This window comes from Mauremys mutica, chromosome 26 (assembly GCF_020497125.1).
Source record: "Mauremys mutica isolate MM-2020 ecotype Southern chromosome 26, ASM2049712v1, whole genome shotgun sequence".
In the NCBI taxonomy this organism is placed as follows: domain Eukaryota; kingdom Metazoa; phylum Chordata; order Testudines; family Geoemydidae; genus Mauremys; species Mauremys mutica.
In genome coordinates, this window is record NC_059097.1 from 3,528,635 (window position 1) to 3,547,329 (window position 18,695).

Here is an 18,695-nt window from a genome sequence, read left to right on the forward strand (position 1 = left end):
GGCTCCCTTCTTATGACCCTTTGACCGCACTCCTGTCCCTGTTCTTTTATTAGTTGTCCCCCGGAATTAGTGGGTTTCTGAGGCCCTGTGGATCCTCCCCTTAGGCTGAGGGGGGGATCCATTAGCATTGGGCGGGCTTCCGCCCGCCCCGTTTCCCGGAAACCCAATAGATACACCCAGCAAATCCTGGTTAGCTATGAGTCTAATCATTGGGCTCTACAATTCCACCCAATGTGCCTGGTACTGACGTTAGCCTCAGTGGCCTGTAATTGCCAGCTGCGTCTCTGGAGCCTTTTTTATACACTGCTCCAGCCAGGGACTAAAGGCCGCCCCAGACTTTCCCTTTCTTCCTTCTGGGAAATCAAGTTCACGTTCTACAAGGAGCTAAAGAAGCCTCAACCCTGCATCTGAATTAATGTCACATTTCTCACTGCCCGACACAAACAAATGTCATTTCAATCCCAGGTGAGTCCACTTCAGTCATTCCTCAGCCTCATTCCTTCACCCTCCTGCCTTAGCTTAGGACATTGCGCCACCCTGTGGGCGTTTCATGTCCCTCCTCAGTTTCACACACAGACACAATCTCCTTTGCTGTTCAACGAACAGCAAAACCTTTCTGTGTCTCTAGTCTGAGTCGGGGCATTCAACTCCAATGGCAACTGTCAGGCAGAGAGGACGTGGCCACCTTCAGCCCTGAGAGTGAGATATTCACTCTCCTCTTTCTTCAAGCTGCTGCTGTTAGTCCATAAAACATGTACCATGGAATAAAAAGCTGAGTTTACTCCAGGGTGAGGAAAGAAAGGAGCCACCAACTCCCCAAAAAATCTCTGTGCCCCAGAGAGAACCTGCCCCTGCTATTGAAATCACTGATGTGCTTCAGCTACAATGGGGAAAGCATCTGCTCTCAGGGGGTATAGCTCAGTGGTAGAGTGTTTGACTACAGATCAAGTGGTCCTTGCTTCAAATCTAAGTGCCCTCTAATAAGCCTCTCCTTATTCTTTTATTTTTTTATTTTTTTTAAACAAGGGAAAACATTTTGATTACCATTCTCCATTATGTTCAGGAGCTCCACTATACGGGGATGCTTGAAATGAATGTAAACACTCAACATTTCACTGTCCAAATGCATAAAAACCTAGCAAACCTGCCCATCAGCTGAAATCAGTTCCAATCCTCTAAGTGTCTAGTTTATGTTTTCATCAATTAAACAAAGGGATCATATGAATGTACATTTGCAGATCCCTCCTCTCCAGGGCTGTGCTGTGCAGAAGAACAAGAACCACATCCAGTTGGGGTTCAGGAATCTGACGAGCAAAGGCAACTTGGTGCGGGCTAAAGTCACCAGCACTTTGGCTCCTTCCCATTCAACCAGCAGCTGGGCCCCCAGGACAAGGCATGAGAAGAAGACAGTGGCTCTGAGCAGGAAAATAGCCACCAAGAAGTTGGCTAAAGCTGTCAAGATCCCCAGGGAGGTCACCATGCCCATGTCTAGAATGTACTGACTGCAGCGGGGACCAAAAAGGCAGAGAAAAGCCCTCAAAAGTTCTAAGCTGCCAAGCCCCAGAAGGTGATGAAAATCCTACCTAAAATCAAGACAGGATAAGGCTAATGTCATCTCCAAAGCCAGGGCTAAGAAGGTAACACTGAGAAAAAAGTGGAGAGATTTCCATTGGGATGACTCCTGCTCCCCTAATGGCTCTGTTATGAATCACCACGGACCACCCGGAGAGATCAAAGTCCTGCAGGACAAACAGCCCCATGGCCAGTATAATGAAGTGGTGGCAGTGGGGGGAAGTGCTGTGTTTTGTGTAACACCTGCCAGGTGAGTGATGCACTGACAGGGCAGCTGCCCATGAGCTCATTCTCTTCGATCTGCTTCTGCCGTTATTTCAGTGCCAGCACTAGCAGGAGTGTGTCCCTGTCACTTCACCAGCTCTAGAACAGGCTCTGTCTGCAGCCCAGCTCTGATTAATCCCACTTTTTAATGTATTCCTACTGTGATACTTTCCCAGTTCTCTGCCTCATTCTAACATTCCGGTCAGAGACTGAATATGGGGAGGGATGGACTAATTTGTGTGACATTCAGTAAGTTGCCATCGTAATGTGATTGAAACCCTCTGCTGGAGGTGGGCAGGAGCCTGTTACAACACCACATAAAATAGCTAAGCTTGACCACAACCTACCTGCTACACAATTCAAACCCTTCCTGTACACACACAATAGAAATTGGGGGCTCCGTGAGAAATGTGCAACTTTCCTTTTAACACAGATCTTTGTTTTCTGTACTTCCAGAGGCATTGAAAATAGCAGCTGTTTAAAGTGTAATGTGCTCTCTATTTCATGATCAGCAGCAGAGCCTCTGTCGCGCAATTTACCAACCCATAGAGCTGATTGTTTCACAACTGCAAGGGTTAGCCAGACCATTCAGTAACATTATCCAGCTCTGTTTCACAAAAGCGCCTTGTGGTTAGTGGACAAATCAATGAGACTTATTCCCTACCCTGCTGTAAATTTTCCACTGACATCCAGATGCTCTCTTTCCTCTTCCCCATTTCTGGTTATCCAAAGAAATATAAGCAAATTAAAAACAACCTTCAAAAATAACTAAACATGCTCGTGGTGAAAGTGGAAACTGTTGGATAAGCCTCAAATAATTCAGTGTTCTTCTGTGGTTCTTGTGTGTGTGTCCTATCTGAGCCTTGTGGTGTGTGACCGGTGGGGCTTTTTGTTTGCTCCTGGCCAAAGGTTGGCAACCCTGTCCAGTATTTGTCCTGATGGCGGACGGGGCCAGAGAAAACACACACACCTGGCCTTCCAGCTTGGGGTTTAGGCAAAGGAATAAGAACCCATGATCCCAATAAAAAATAACAAAATATGTTACAGAAACAGTGGTAGGAAACAGTGCTAGACGAAACTGGTAAATAATCACAGTGCCCAGGCTTGAAGTAATCCAGAAACACAGAATTCAAAAAGCAAAGCCTCAGGGGCTATTGGGGTATTATTCTCCTGAGCTTAGCCATGTGCTATAGCACAGGGAGCACTTTTGGAAGTCTCCCATACCCACAACTGGGGAAAGGAAAAGGATTCTTGAGGTTCTAGCACGGATTGAAGGAGGATGGTGATAGGGAATAAGGGAATCCCTCCCTTGACTTACTCCTAACTACGTCTGCGTTGTTACAGATGGGGGAAAATGACTTACACACACACCCTGTAAATTTAAAACTGGCGTCCCTGGATGCCCTGTTCCTGGCTCCTTTGTTTATAGGTTTCAAATATAGTTTAAAGTTGAGTAGAAAAAATGATCATAAAAAAAATATCTGCTACCCCAGCACAGACCTGCAGCAACCATCAGAAACAAACTTGGGAATGAAACAATTTGTTCCCCAAGGGAGAACTCGATGACTAACAAATTGCTTAGTGAAATGGCGGAACAGTATAACCGTGATGCTCAGGATTTTTTGAGACTAGGGAAAGTGATGGAGTTTAGGGCAGGTCAAGGGGAAAGCTAATGGCAACCCCTGCACCTGGGCTGCATCTGCACTACAATTTTTTACATTAAGATCACTAACTTGAGCAGCCAACGACATGTACAGCCCTAGTGGATGTCAGGCACAGATAGTTTTTGCCTCAGTGTAGCTTGTTGGGATCAAACCTCTCTCCCCCCACCTGGAGGGATGAACATTCCTGGCAGGAGGGACACACACTCCTGTGACTCAAACGGAAAGGAGTTGATAGAAAAGATCACAGGACTGACCCCAAAGAAGGGTGAGCTGCAAAAGGCAGAAGCAGGCAACTGATCTAGTGGAGCTGAGACACCACGGTGAAGATGGTGCAAAAATCAATGTGGGAAATGAGCAAATATGATTTTTAAAAAAAAATTTTTTTGGCTAACCCTAGTCAAGGGATTTATTACAGTTCTCTCTCATGTGGATTTTCTGATGTCTAAATGAGGCTTGAGTGCTGATTGAAGCTTTTCCCACATTCAGAGCATCCATAAGATTTCTCACCCATGTGGATTTTCCTATGTTTGATAAGGTGTGAGCTCTCATTAAAGCTTTTCCCACACTCAGAGCACGTGTAGGGCGTCTCTCCTGCGTGGATTCTCTGATGTACGATAAGGTGTGAGCGCCGATTGAAGATTTTCCCACACTCTGAGCATGTGTGGGGCGCTTCTCCTGTGTGGATTCGCTGATGTGAGATGAGGGCTGAACTATCGATGAAGCATTTCCCACACTCAGAGCATTCATAAGGTTTCTCACCTGTGTGGATTCTCTGATGTGTGATAAGGGCAGAGCTCCGACTGAAGCTTTTCCCACATTCATGGCATGTGTAGGGCTTCTCTCCTGTGTGGACTCTACGATGACTGATAAACTCTGAGATCTGACTAAAGCTTTTCCCACACTGAGAGCATGTGTAGGGCTTCTCTCCTGTGTGGATTCTCTGATGTCTGATAAGGACAGAGCTCTGACTAAAGCTTTTCCCTCACTCAGTGCACGTGTAAGGCGTCTCCCTTGTGTGGATTCTCTGATGTAAGATGAGGCCTGAACGATTAAAGAAACATTTCCCACACTCAGAGCATCCATAAGGTTTCTCACCTGTGTGGATTTTCCTATGTCTGATAAGGTTTGAGCTCCGACTGAAGCTTTTCCCACACTCAGAGCATGTGTGGGGCGCATCTACAGTCTGGATTCGCTGATGTGAGATGAGGGCTGAACTATCGATGAAGCATTTCCCACACTCAGAGCATTCATAAGGTTTCTCTCCAGTGTGGATTCTCTGATGTCTGATAAGGGCAGAGCTCCGATTGAAGCTTTTCCCACATTCATGGCATGTGTAGCGTGTCTCTTCCAAGTTGATTCTGTCGCTTGTTATAAGGTCTGAGAGGCTATTAAAGTTTCCCTCTGGCCTCCCCTGAGTCTCACAGGCTTTTGTTTTTTCTGGGAGTGCATAACTCCGGAAACATTCCCTTTGGATCTTCCTGATAAAGTTCCACGGGGTTCTCCTTGCTCAGCATCTTCCTGATGGGGTTTCTCCTCCTCATTCTGACTCACCATTCCATCACCTGATGGGAGACAGAGAGAATCCAGACATAGGTCACTACCTGCACCGGAAAGAAAGAAAATCACAGAGAGAGAAATGGAAAAAGGGATGAACAATCCAAAATATGTGTGGGAGAGATCAAACCTATCAGGAGCTGATTTTCTCTAAAACCTTCCCCAGAGGAGAGAGGAAGGGATCAGTTTTGGTCTGCATCTCATGAGAACACTCGGGGGAAAGAGAGATCGGGGAGGGACCTGCTGCCAGTTGTCAGTCAGAATAGGAGGGAAGCCATGAGTGACATCTGCCATAATGATTCCACATCTGCAGGGAACAATCCTGAACTTGGAGAGCTCACAGGGTCTTTGTAGGGCATCCCGAATGTTTCCTGCCATTCCCACACACTTGTTGAGTTGGTTTAACCAAGTCCCTCACCTGTGCAGGCAGCTCTTGGAAGCACTTCTTTCTCAGAGCCCTGGAGGTCTGGGACCCACGGCTCTTCCCCTCGTTCCAGCTGTGAGATCACATCAGGTTTGGAAAACTGGAAGCCCTACTGCAGGCAAAGAAAACAAGGAGGTCGGTGGAATTTGTGGGATACTTGTCACATAAGGAATAGTCCATGGTTTTAACCCCAGCTCATTTTTAAGCAGTAACATCCCAAGACCAACTTCCTTGGCTCAAAGTGGCAGGAGAGTTGTTATTATAAATCATATGCATTACCTTAGTGCCTAAGGAGCAACTAACAGTGGGTCCCCATTGTGCTAGGACAAATACAAACACAGAACAGTAGATGGCCCATGTCCTGAAGAATTTACAGTCTAAATAAGGCCTTTGGCTAAGCAACAGGCAGCCATAAGCTGGGAAGCGAAGGGTCACACCCTCACATCCCAAACCCGTCACACTGAAAATAAGGTGCTCACTGGGCTGTTAGGAAGATGATCCTGTCCTGATAGTGCCCATCACCACCAGATAAAGAAACAGATCTTAAGATGGTTAAAGAAAACTTAGTTTGACAGCAGCCTGTCTGGCAAGAAATCCCTTATCAATGGTTGTGGTTGTGAAACCCTCATTTCTGTATTATTTTATCTTTATGGCCACCCACTCTTCTATTGTTAATCTCTCTGGTTCTCTAATTGTTTCTGTCTTGCTGCATAATTAATTTTTCTAGGTGTAAGGTCATTAGGGCAGTGGAATATGCTTGCTTGGAAATAACCCCAATAAATATCGCATTATCTGTGCTTTGGACTTCTGGTCTTTTGCTGCTTGCTGTCTGCGTGACAAGAACCAGGGAAGTGGGAGGGTGAAGGGAAAACCCTCTAACAAATGGACATGACCTGATAACCAAGAGGTAAGCCTTTAAGGAAGGTTTTAATACACTTTTGGAACGGATCAGGATTCTCATGAGGACTGATGAGGGGCTGATGGTAAACACACATTATGCTGTAATAATTAATTTTGCTAGGTGTAAGTTTAATTAGGGTGGTGGGATATAATTGGTTAGATAATTATGTTACAATATGTTAGAATTGGTTTGTTACATTTCAGTAAAATGATTGGTTAAGGTATAGCTGAGAATATTACTATATAAACGGGGTCAAACAGGAGGGGGAAGGGAAAATTGGAATCATGTTTGTTAAGGTGTGTGTGCGGGGGAAGCAGGAACACAGGCCAGGCTCAGCTGCATCAGAGCTGGGAAGAGGGACACGGGATAAACGCTCTGCGGCATCAGAGCTGGGGAGGGGACACTGGGGAACAGACTGTATCAGTAGATCGAGATAAGCCCGACTGGTGTGAAGGGCTTCAGAATATGCTTCCTTGGAAACTAACCCCAATAAACATCAAAGAATCCTGTGGCACCTTATAGACTAACAGACGTTTTGCAGCATGAGCTTTCGTGGGTGAATACCCACTTCTTCAGATGCAAGTTTTCTTTGCAGGATTCTTTGCTGCTTTTACAGATCCAGACTAACACGGCTACCCCTCTGATACTTGACACCCAATAAACATGGCATTGTCTGCACTTTGGACTTCTGGTCTTTTGCTGCTTCCTGTCTGCGTGACAAGAACCAGGGAAGCGGGAGGGTGAAGGGAAAACCTCTAACAAAACGGACATGACCTGATAACCAAGAGGTGAGCCTTAGAGGAAGGTTTTAATATACTTTGGAACAGATCAGGGATTCCCATGAGGACTGAGAGGGAGAGATGGTAAACACGCATTTAGATCCTTTTCTTGTTTTGTATCTTTTTCCCCTAAGGCTGAACCTCTGGCACTGTCATGGATCCATAGGATCTCTGCAATGCCCTGGCTTTTAAACAGTCCTTGGGAGGTGCCCCTTGAGTGCACTAGACCCCCAAGGGCTCCCACTCTTCCACAAGGACAGGCCACTTAGCTTCAGCACCTGAGACTGAGCCTCTGGCTTCAACACTCCTACTTCAACCTGTGAGCTCTGCCAGCAGGTCCAGCTGAACGACACTCCTGTTCAGAGACTGTTCCTCATTCATGCTTCAATGCACCTCAGCAAGTTTTTGCTGTGACACTGGGCAGACTTTTAAAACATTGCAGGGTTTATTAGTCAACCGAAACACAGCACTGGAAAGTCTTTTCATTAGCACAGAGAAGCAATGAAGACAATATAGTCCACACTGGCCAATGCCCTTGAGCCAGGCTGCTGTAGAAAACAGTTTGGTTTCTTTTCACTGTCTCTGTCCATTTGTCTTCACTCCGGCAAAGCTCCCTGTGTCTGCGAGCCCAGTTCTTCCTGCTCCCAAAAACATAACGAGTCCATGTGTGCTTCACTCAGCCACGCTGAGATCCTCCCATGGACAGGTGACAATTATTCCCTTGTCTCTGTCGGGTATCCCATTGATCTAAGTTGGCCCCAGCCAATCCTTAATGACCCATTCATATCACCCCATGACAGCTACGTGAGAAAACACCTCATGTCTCCTGCTCTTTATAATCACAGCAATACCAACCACAGAGGGAAACTGAGGTGTGTATTGGCATCATACAGGTATCACCAAAAGTCCCACCTCTCTCACACACACACTGCTCACAGCCCCTGGAGAGAAAGCAAAGCACAGGAACTGGATGTTAGTCCAGTGAACACAGTGGAGGACAAGCTGCAATCCTCACACACTGGTCAAAAAGGAGAGGCATGTGGGTCCCTACCCACAGAGAGGGGCTGGCTGGAGGCCTGACACCTGAGGGGCCATTCCTTGAGCAGACCATGGAGGCAGGTGAAAGGTTTCGCTACCCCAGAACTGTGACATTGCAAAAGCACATTTTGGGGAATTAGGAAATCTAGTGACTCAGGGGTAATGGGAGGGAGAAATTAAACTCCCCCAGTGGGAGGAGAAGGCTGGGGAATTACACACTAACATTCAGGAGCAACAGCCTCTAATTCTTCCGGAAAAGGAGAAGGTCAGAAACAAGAACTGGGCCACGCAGCCTCAGGAGGGACAGGCTCAGAGATCCAAGGAGCCAGGAGGGAAGACAGCTTGTGGCTGCTGCAGATGGGGAGAGGGGGGACAAGACTCTCTCCAAACTCTCACTCTTCTTGACCCCGACCTGAGTTTACGATCTATGAGCCAGTCTCACGTCTTGTGGGCAAATTTCATACTCGCTAGAGGTAACATGTCATGATCAGAGAATTGCTTATGAGCTTGGACCATGTGTGGAGGGGCAAGGAGGTGAACATAGATAAATGGGTTATTCACCTTGCTACAGTTAAGGGCCTTATATAAGGCGGAGGCTTTGTGGGAGAAGTTCTGCTGAAGTCTGGGATTTACCTGCCCAGGCCTAAGGAGAGAATCCCAGGTCAGATATTTCGCACCCTCATTTTGACAGACTAAGGAGTAACTACAAACAGGTGGAATACGCCACAGGATTCTGAAAGAAGGACGTTTGGGGTGGGCTTTAGCAATTAGGTTGCTATGCAGGATCTCAGCGGTTGGACACATTTATATATTGGGATTATTAATAACTAAGTGATGTAAATCATGAGTATTAAGGCTTGATGCTAAATTATGGACTTCCCAAAGGTCACATATGGGTTGGGGCAGCTATATGACATTATTGTAATCCAGAGCAAAGCAGCAGATGCGGTATATCGCCATCCTATTACCATAAGGAAGTGGATAAATTACCTCTCCTAGTGACCATTTTTTTTCATTTTGTCAGGTCCCCGAGACAGTGTAAACTGAAGCAAGGGCCTCCCTTCTGACGGGCTCCCTTGCCCCTCGATCTTTGTTTCCATTGGTGTCATAACTTGTACATCCGCACAGTGCAAGCACCTCTTTACTATACTGATCTTAGTCTAACTGTTACGTGGATTGATCCTTGCCTGTGATTTCAGTTATAACTTGTCTGTATTTAATCAAGTTTCTGTGTGTTTCACCAAATTCCATCTTCTCAATTAACTGTGAGTAGCCATGTACAAGGGCAAGTTGTGCCCCAATACGTCCATCTTATACGGTGTAAAAACTGTACAGGCTACACCACCATCCTGTGACATTATCAACAAAGTGCCCATTTGTGCCTGGGTAGGGGCCCTGCTACGGGAGGGAGGATTGCAGCAAGGACTCAGGATCGGTGGCCGGGTGTCGCTGTGCATGGAGATGGGGAGGTTATACGGGGAGTGGGGTAATGAGCGGCAGAGGGAGGTCAAGAATTAAAATAATAATATTTGGGGGAGGAAATGTATAATGAAGTGAAACTGAACAGAAAGAAAACTGGAGCGTGGGCTCTAAAGCAACAAGGCTTGGGTAGGGATTCAGGGTTAAAGGTCTGGGATCCCCCACAGCTCTAGATCCCCAAACCTCTCCTCCCTGCCCACTGACCCACCCAGCCGACTTCCTGGGTGCCCTTCCCCACACTCCCCTCCCCTTCTTTCCCATTACTCTCAGCCGGCACCACCTTCCTGGCACCTTGGGAGCTTCTTCTGTTCCCTCCTTGTCTCTCACAAACCTCCTCCCTCCCTGCTGCTTCTTAGCTCTAATCCTGCACACACCCACCCCATGTCCTGGCAGCCCAAAATTATCTACTCCCCCCTTCTCCTCTCCTCTCCTCCCACGGCTCTGTTCTCCCTTCTCCCGTGGGGTCCCGAATAGCAACATTATACTCACTTCTATCAAAAGAGGAGCTCATCTGACTGTCACACAAGCCATTGCATGAGTCATACACCTATTTTTTATTACTTAAATTATTTTTTAATAATTTTAAAAATATTTTTATTTTTTTATTTATTTATAATTTTAATTAATATAATTTAAAAAACAGTTATTAATGTAGTTACTAATGTAGCCAATAAGGACACATTAAATGCAATTTCAAAATGACTGATGACAAATGTCTAAAAAATCATTCTAGTGGGTGGGAGATGAGGCAAAAAGGGGGGGGGGCAAGGAAACTTGTCAAAACTTGTATGAAATAAAGGTATAAAGTTATTACTGCTCAGGTTCTTTAGAGACCCCACAGCTTTCTAATGACCCAGGGACAGGACTCCTTACCCAGCGAGGTCACGTTCTCATAGTTCTCCTGCATGACATCCCAGTAGAGGGCTCTCTGGAGCGGGGTCCAGCAGAGCCCCCTCTTCCCTGGTGAAGTACACAGCCACCTCCTCGAAGGTCACCGGCCCCTGAAAGAGCAAGAGTCCAACACTCGGTACCGGCTGCCCCACTCACAACCCCACACTCATGGGGCAGAGGAGCCGATCAAATGGGAGCTCTGGTGGATGAATAGTCAACAGAGTCCCATCCCACCCCGCTCAGAGCAGCCAGGAAATGCCAGGGGGAGGCAGGTGCAGGGAGAGCTCGCTGGCAGGGAGCCCAGCGCTGGTTCTCATTGTGAAGAGCTGGACGGGGCCAGACTTAGTGGGGGGCAGACGACCTATGAGGGTTCCAGGGGGGCCTTGCTGAGGGGGTTCCTCCAGCAGGGGTGTTCCTGTCTCTCCTCCCCCCACTTCTCCTCAGCTGTCTGCCCTGCAGCTCTTCCTGCAGCCCTGCCCCCTCCCCCCACTTGGAGCTGCCCCGGCCAAGCTGCTCCCAGGAGCCTCCTGTGGCTGTGCGGGGGAGGGGGGGTGGCCCCACCCTCCTGCCTCTGTGCCCAGTCTCTGCTGAGCTGAGCTGGGGGGACAAGATTCTGTGCTGCTGCCTCTGGGTCAGGAGTGGGAGCTGCTGGCCCCTGCTGCCGTGTGAACGAGCCTTCGGAACTAAGTGAGTGCCGCTGGGCTGGAAGTGACAGCGGGTGTGTCTCACACTCCCCCCCCGACACACTCACCCCACACACAGACACTTCAGTTACTGTTGTTACTTCCTTTTACTTCCTATCAAAATGCACAAAGTACATATAGTCTCTGTAATTTTATTCTTTCACATTCGGTCAGGATGACAGTGCTGGTAGTTTAGCTTTTTAACTGATCTCTGACTTTCATCATTTTATTTCTGTCTTATGCTTAAACTTCAGTTCTCTGAGTAACGAGTTCTAAAACGCCTCACCTGTCCTGGCTGGAGTAATTATCATAATTACTGTTATTGCCGTATTGTGCTTTGTCATTTGCTATTTACAATATTTACAATCAAATAACAGACCGTACATTTTGCTTGTACTTACCTTAGCAGGGCTCGTTGGAAAAAAATAGCTAAACTCAAAACTTTAGACACTGTGCAGATGAAGATCATTAATCTTCAGCCTGTATTTTTAAATCTGTCTGTAAAGTAACTTAAAATTTCTATGAGAATAAACGCAGCTCCAAGTATGATACTAATAGCAATGATGGAGTCAAATCTTACTGAGTCACATACATGATAGTGATATGCAGAGAACCAGGCACATGCAGGGCCGTGGAGTTTTTATAGCACGTTGGGGCCTTAGAAAGAAAAAGGTTAAGAACCCGCCCCCCCCAGCCTCCCTGGTGGGTGCCCCTCACATCTCACAGCAGCCGCTGGTTAATCAGGTCGGGCTCCAGCCCTGGGATTCTGGCCCATTTTCCTAGCCCCACCTAGGGGGGTTGTTTCCTGTCCCACAAATTAGAGCATTTCCACCCTCTTACCTCGTGGGTCTGTTCCTAGAATGGAAGCCGCATATTGAACAAGTCCCAACAGGTTTGCTACACCCTGGCCTCCTCCCATTCTCCCTCCTGGGAATTTTTTGGCAAACTCCAACCCCCAAACCAGACTGCCCAAGCCTCCCTCCTCCAGTGCATTTGGTGTCCCTCTCCCTCCAGCAGGAACCCACCAGCAACTCCCCAATAACCCCTACCTGGACGGGATCCTCTGCAGCCATTTCTCTTCCCTGTCCCATGGGAGGATGGGACGAGCTGGAGCGAAACACGGACGACATCCTGCAGCCTGGCAGGGCGAGAAGGGCAGTTGCGGAGGTTTCAGAACAGACTTTAGTTCATGTCACATCACGATTCCCCCAGGATCTTTCCCTGCAGAGACACAGCCTAGGTTCTGCCATGCTGGGAACATGCTCCATCTCTTTACTGCAGGGGAGACCTGGCCCCTCCTGCCAGGCTAAGCCCACAGGGAGATTTTTCAGCCTCCCCAGTAATAAAGTCTCTGAACAAAATGCTGGAAAGGAGCAGAACCAAAGGGGCTGGGCAGGCTCCATAGGGACACTGACTCCTCCCTTCCCCTCCTGTGCAGCCATGTCCTGTTGCTGGCAGAGATCGGCCCCCCCCCCCCAGAGGCAGCCGTGTCTGCGGGCTCCCCCAGCCAGCACCTACTAACCACCACCCACGCTGGGGGAGTGACACAGGACAGCAAATTCCACCTACCCAAGGACAAATTGCTGCAGATCAAACGGGCTGGGTTCACATCCCAAAGCTGAGGAGAATTTAAGAATTATGGAGAAAATAGGGAAAATGAGAGACTAGAGAGTCAATAATTTTAGGGAAAACGAGGGAATCTCCTTGGATTTTCTAGCCACATGTGGGGAGGGGAGAGAGAAGGGGAAGAACCAGAGAGAATTGTTCTCAGGTTTTGAGACGGAAAGAAATGGCACAAACAGGAAAAGGATGCGAGTGGCTCACCCCCATGACCATAGGCGTGTGCAGCACATTTCATTAGGGTGCGCACCCAGGGAGCCCCCCCCTAGCCCCACCCCATCCACTGCCTCCCACTTCCTGCCCCCTGGCTGCCCCCCTCAGAACTCCCAACCCCCCCTGCTCCTTGTCCCCTGACTGCCTCCTCCTGAGACCCCCCCACTGTAACTGCCTCCCTAGGACCCTACCCCCTACCTGTCCCCCTGACCCTTATCCACCCCCCCACCCCCAGACAGACCCCCGGGACTCCCACGCCCCATCCAACCGCTCCCCGCCCCTGATAGGACCCCCAGAACTCCCGACCCATCCAACTCCCTCTGCTCCCTGCCTGCCCCAACCCCGCTCCACCCCCTGAACCCTCAACCCATCCAACCCCCCTGCTCCTTGTCCCCTGACCGCCCCCTCCAGAGACCCCCCCCCACCCACTAATCACCCCCCCAACTATCCAACCCCCCCTCCCCACCTCCTGGCAGCTCTGTCTAGTGGCTGCTCCCACCCACACACTCAAAGTGGTGGAGGAGGTTCCCTCTCCTTCGGGGGGAAGGTTGCCTAGTGGTTAAGGCACAGGACTCAGGTTCAGGCGTTCTGGGTTTGAGTCTCTGCTCTGCCACAGACTCCCTGCTTAGCCTTGGGAAACTCACTTGACCTTGTTGTGCCCTAGATCCCACCTGCCCAATGGGGCCAACACTGACCCTGCCTCCTGGACTAAATCCATCCATGGCTGGGTGATGGGGGGGGGAATGGAGATACCAACATGGGGAGATTGGGGCTAAATTTCTCCACAGCCGGAGAGTGGGAGCCAGCTCCACAGGGGGGATGGGAGCGAGAGGGGCTCAGGCCAGCTCCACACAGGGGGGGGGTCAGGGCTTCAGCCCTGCAACTTCTGCCACTAAGGTGGCTGGGGGGAGCTGGGGACTTCAGCCCCACATCTTCTGCCAGGGTCCGGGGTTCTCCTGCTTGCCCCAGGGTGGCTCCCCGCCCCCTCCATCCCCCCCCCCAGTGCAGCTCCTGCAGGGCCCGGGGCTTCTCCTTACCCCAAACCACCCAGCGTGGCTACAGCCCAGTCCGGGGCTTCTCCTCCCCCCACTCCAGCTCGACTCCTCCCCCCACCTCCTACCGGTATCTGGAGCGTCTCCTCCCCACAACCTGCCCCAGCCCCAGCCCAACTGGGCTCCCCGGGGCACCCGCCGCTGCTGAGCCGAGCCTGGCGGGCAGGGAGCAGCGATTCCCGCGGGGGCCCTGGCAGAGCCCCCAGCCCGAGCGGGGCGGGGCAGCCCCAGGGGACCGGGGGGGGGGGCTCTGCTGCTGGCCCCGCCCCCCCACCGACCCCTGGGGCTGTTTGGGGGGGCTCGCTCAGCCCCCCAAGAGCGGGGGGGAGCAGCGGAGCGGAGCCTGCCCAGCAAACAGCTGATCGCAGCTGCGCCCAGGCCGCCCCCGGGGAAAAGCTCAGCGGAGGAGGCGCCACAAGCTGCCGGCAGCGGGTCATTCCCGGGGGGCCCAAGCACCCGCCTGCAGCCGCCGCAGCCTACCCCCCCCGGAGCCCCCATGGGAGGGGGGGAGCAGCCTCCCCAGCCGGGCTCAGGGCATTGGGGTGCCGGGGCTCCCCCCATGCGCACGCCTGGGCCCGGGACACTCACACACACACTCTGCCCCGGGGCTCCCCTGGTGCCCAGAGACCGATCAACCCCCCGCCTGCCCCACCGCCCTTCCCCGCCTGCAGCTCCGGCCTCTCCCCTCCCGCCCCGCCAGCCGCACCCAGGGGAGCCCCGGGCCCCAGGCTCTGTCCCCACCTGGAGCCCAGCGGGGCCGGGGGCAGCTCCTGCTGCAGCTGAGAACAGCGGCTCCGCTCCGCCCGGGCGGCTCCAGCGCTGCTGGCAGCACGTGGCCACCAGGGAGCAGCTGCTGAGCCCGGGCTCCTGCGTCACAATGTGCCAGAGCCCCGCCCCCAGGAGCTGCCCCGCCCCTGGGCTGTGCCAGAGCCCCGCCCCCAGCCTGAGCCCCGCCCCCAGGAGCTGCCCCGCCCCCGGCCTGTGCCAGAGCCCCGCCCCCAGGAGCCGCCCCACCCCCGGGCTGTGCCAGAGTCCCGCCCCCAGGAGCAACCCCGCCCCCCTGGATTTATTCTCCTGCCTCCTTCTTCCCAGCACCCCCCGCTCCCAGCTGCTCCCTTCCTGTGTCTGGAAACACCCCCCGGGCGGGCTGCAGCGCTCGCTGGGGCTGGCTCCAGTGGCTGAAGTTGCCTCCATCTCCGATCACCTGCGGGGGAGGGGAGGGACGAAGAGAGGAGATGGGCCCAGGGTGTGAAAGCAGAACCAGGGGGCAGGGAAAGAAGGACTGTTTGGAAAGGTGGGATTTTTTGCCGGGGGGGGGGTGATCCAGATGGAGTCAGAAGCAGTTGGGCAGCAGAGGCTCAGGGAAATTGAGGGGAACCCCCTGGGTGTCCCAGTGTTGGCCAGGGATTGTACAGCACCTAGCGCAATATGGGGTCCCAGAGCCGTAACTAGCTATTTTTACACCCAAGGCAAGAATATAAAATTGCGCCCCCCCCACTGTGCCACCCAGCCCCCTTGAAACACCCCCCCCGGGCCCCCCACCCCTGTAGCAACAACCCCCCCGCAGCCCCGCCGGCCCCACAGAAACAAACCCTCCTTCCCCAGCGCCGCCCCACCGAAACAGCTGTGGGCTGAAAAGGAAGGTTTGGGGGAGGGAGAAGAAATGGCCCCCATAGGGTGACCAGATCTCACCGTCACACCCCTCTTCACCCCCATCCCCCCACTGGCCTGCTGCATCTCCTGCTAGTCAGTCCCCCACCCACCACTTGCCTCCTTTCACCTCCTCCCTCCCCTGCCAGAAACCCCCCTGCCCGCCCCTAGAGCCCCTGCTGGCTCACTGCTCACCTCTGTGCCCACCTGCCACTTGCCCACCCGCTCGCCCACCTGCTCCCCGCTTGCCCCCTCACCCCCCCAAGTATAAAGCCTCATTCAGAGACCCAGGGGGGGTCACTATATCACTGCACCCAGCAGTCACTCACTGCAGCACCAAACATTAAACTGCTGAAAATGGAGACCTCCCTCCAGCCACCAACGTTTTGGACTAGAAAGCTTTGCCCAGACATCCCCTCCAGAAGACACCCCCAGACTGGCTGAGGGATACTGGTGTGACCTCACCTGGCAGCCCCCAAAGAAGGAATTGGGGGGACTAAATGGACAGGGCCCCTCTCTAGCTGAAGCCTGGCAAGGGAGGTACGTGGATCCCACTAGAATTTAAAATGAAAAGTGAGGGAGGGGAGGCTCTGCTGGACCTGGGCAGCTCTAGATACAGCACCAGGCACGTAGCAGGATTTCCACTCCTGAGCCATGGAAGCAGAAATTGACTTTTCCTTTCCAGTTTTAGTTAATGTTCAGAAAGGGAATCTAGCACCTGCCTTCCAGATCTGAACACCTCAACATTCAGGAGGCTCCAGCTCAGTTTGGGCAGCTGTTACTTCATTTCTCCCAAATCAAATATACTGATCCACTGTCATTTGCTATAGAAAAAGTAGGATAAAATGAGCAAGAAATGCTTCCCAGGGGTTATTAGGACTGGAATTGCTATTTTCAACAGCCATTGCCTTTTTGTTTGTTTTTGTTTTATTTGTTTAAAAGGAAGACAGTGATATTGCATTGGCAAATTCCCCAGAGAAAGAAAGAGTGGAACAAAAGGATAATAATGACACCATCAACTTTTCCTCATTTATGGAGGACAGTCTTATAATATGCATCCAGATCTCCTCCAATCACACAAGCTGAAAATTGTTCCATTTTACTGCAGCTCTGTAAACCATATGGGAACCAAGCCTGTCTGTGTTCTGTGCACATCCAAAATCCCTGCTGAATGACCCATCCTGGGAGCAAGTTACCAGTGACCCAGGGCTGGGGTGGAAGGAGAGTGCAGGGGTGTGTGGGGGGAGAGCCCAGGGCTGGGGTGGCAGGGGATGTGGGTGGAGGGGCAGAGCCCAAGGCTGGGGTGGCAGGGGGTGTGGGTGGAGGGGGCAGAGCCCAGGGCTGGGGTGGCAGGGAGGTGCAGGGGTGAGCCCATGGCTGGGGTGGCAGCGGGTGTGTCGGTGGGGGAGCAGTGGGGGGGAAAGGGCGGAGCCAAGAGCTGCGGCAGCATAGGGTATGTGGGGGGAGCGAGCCCAGGGCTGGGATGGCAGGGGGGTGCCGGTTGGGAGTGGAGAGCCCAGGGCTGGGATGGCAGGGGGTGTGGGTGGAGGGGGCAGAGCCCAGGTCTGGGGTGGCAGGGAGGTGCAGGGGGGAACCCAGGGCTGGGGAGGGGGCAGACAAAATTTTTTTTTGCTTAGGGCGGCAAAAAACCTAGAGCCGACCCTGCCTCCACGCACTGTGAAGTAGGTAGGAGCGGATCATTATTATCCCTACTTGAAAGAGGGAGAAGCTAAGGCTGAGAAAGGAGAATTGACTTGTCTGAGGTCACATGCCCAGGCAGGGGCAGAGTTGGGAATAGGACCCAAGAGCCCCGATTTTCAAACTCACCATCAGATCTTGAATTTCAGACATTGAATGACCTGAATAAAGTGCTCTCAGATGAGCTACAGACCAACAACAGTGCACAGGAATTATTCAACAAGTATTTGAGGAGAACTGCAATGTTAGAGAGAATCATGAACTGCTCAGAGACCATTAATGCAGAGAAGCAGCAAAATTTATCAAACATAGAACTGGTTCTGACTTATTTACTTGGTCTTGAAAGAGAACAACAAGGACCTGAGTCTCCTCCCTGTCAATAACCCCCTGCTCAGCCAATCGGGGTAGAGACTGAGGATGGGAGGCTGAGGGTTCTCACCAGAGAGCCCAAAGGATGGCCCAGGTCACTGGTGGGGATCACTGCCCGAGCACTATTTCAGCCCCACATTTTTGGGTGGACCTCCCACAGTGGGAGCTGCAGAGCACTGCCCCGCCACACACACACACACACACACACACACACACACACACACACACACACACACACACACACACACACACACACACACACACACACACACACACACACACACACACACGTGGTAGTGGGAGGGGAACAGGAGAAAGGACAAAAGAAGCAAGAGACGAAGAGAAAGGAGAGAGGGAGAGATGGAGGAAAAGGTGAAACAAAAAGCACAAACCCCAATGTCTCCAGTGATTCTAAGGGACAAAATCCCAGGTGCGGAATGAAATTCTGCCTCTTTAAGCTCGTGTTTTCCATGCCTAGAATTCAATTCTCACCAGATGGATCAGACTGAACAGGTTTCAAACCTCCAGGAGGCTCTTACCTTCTAAACAGGGACGGCTGTTTTCTAGTAAAATGACTAAAAGGGAAGGAGAAAACTCGAAAGAGGTTCCTCCTGGCGCTCACGTCCGTGAACCTGAATACTCCCTCAGTCCTCAAAGAGAGACCTGGAGAAGGAGACTTGCGGAAGCAAAGCCACAGGGGTCTCTGAGGTTTCCCTGGCCCCTCGCCCCTGTCCTGCCTGGCTGATGTCAGCATCTCTCTGTGAGGTCACCACCTCCCCACCACCTTGGACCAATAGGCTGAGGTCCTGCAAAAAGCCCTTGTGATGTCACTGCCACACCCCTC

At 51.6% G+C, this 18,695-nt stretch overlaps 1 non-coding gene across 1 annotated transcript; it reads left to right on the forward strand.

Annotated features, from left to right (window-relative positions):
• Positions 1-907: 907 nt before the first annotated feature.
• TRNAC-ACA lies at positions 908-979 on the forward strand. The gene has a single exon. It is a non-coding gene; the product is annotated as a tRNA-Cys (tRNA).
• Positions 980-18,695: the final 17,716 nt, after the last annotated feature.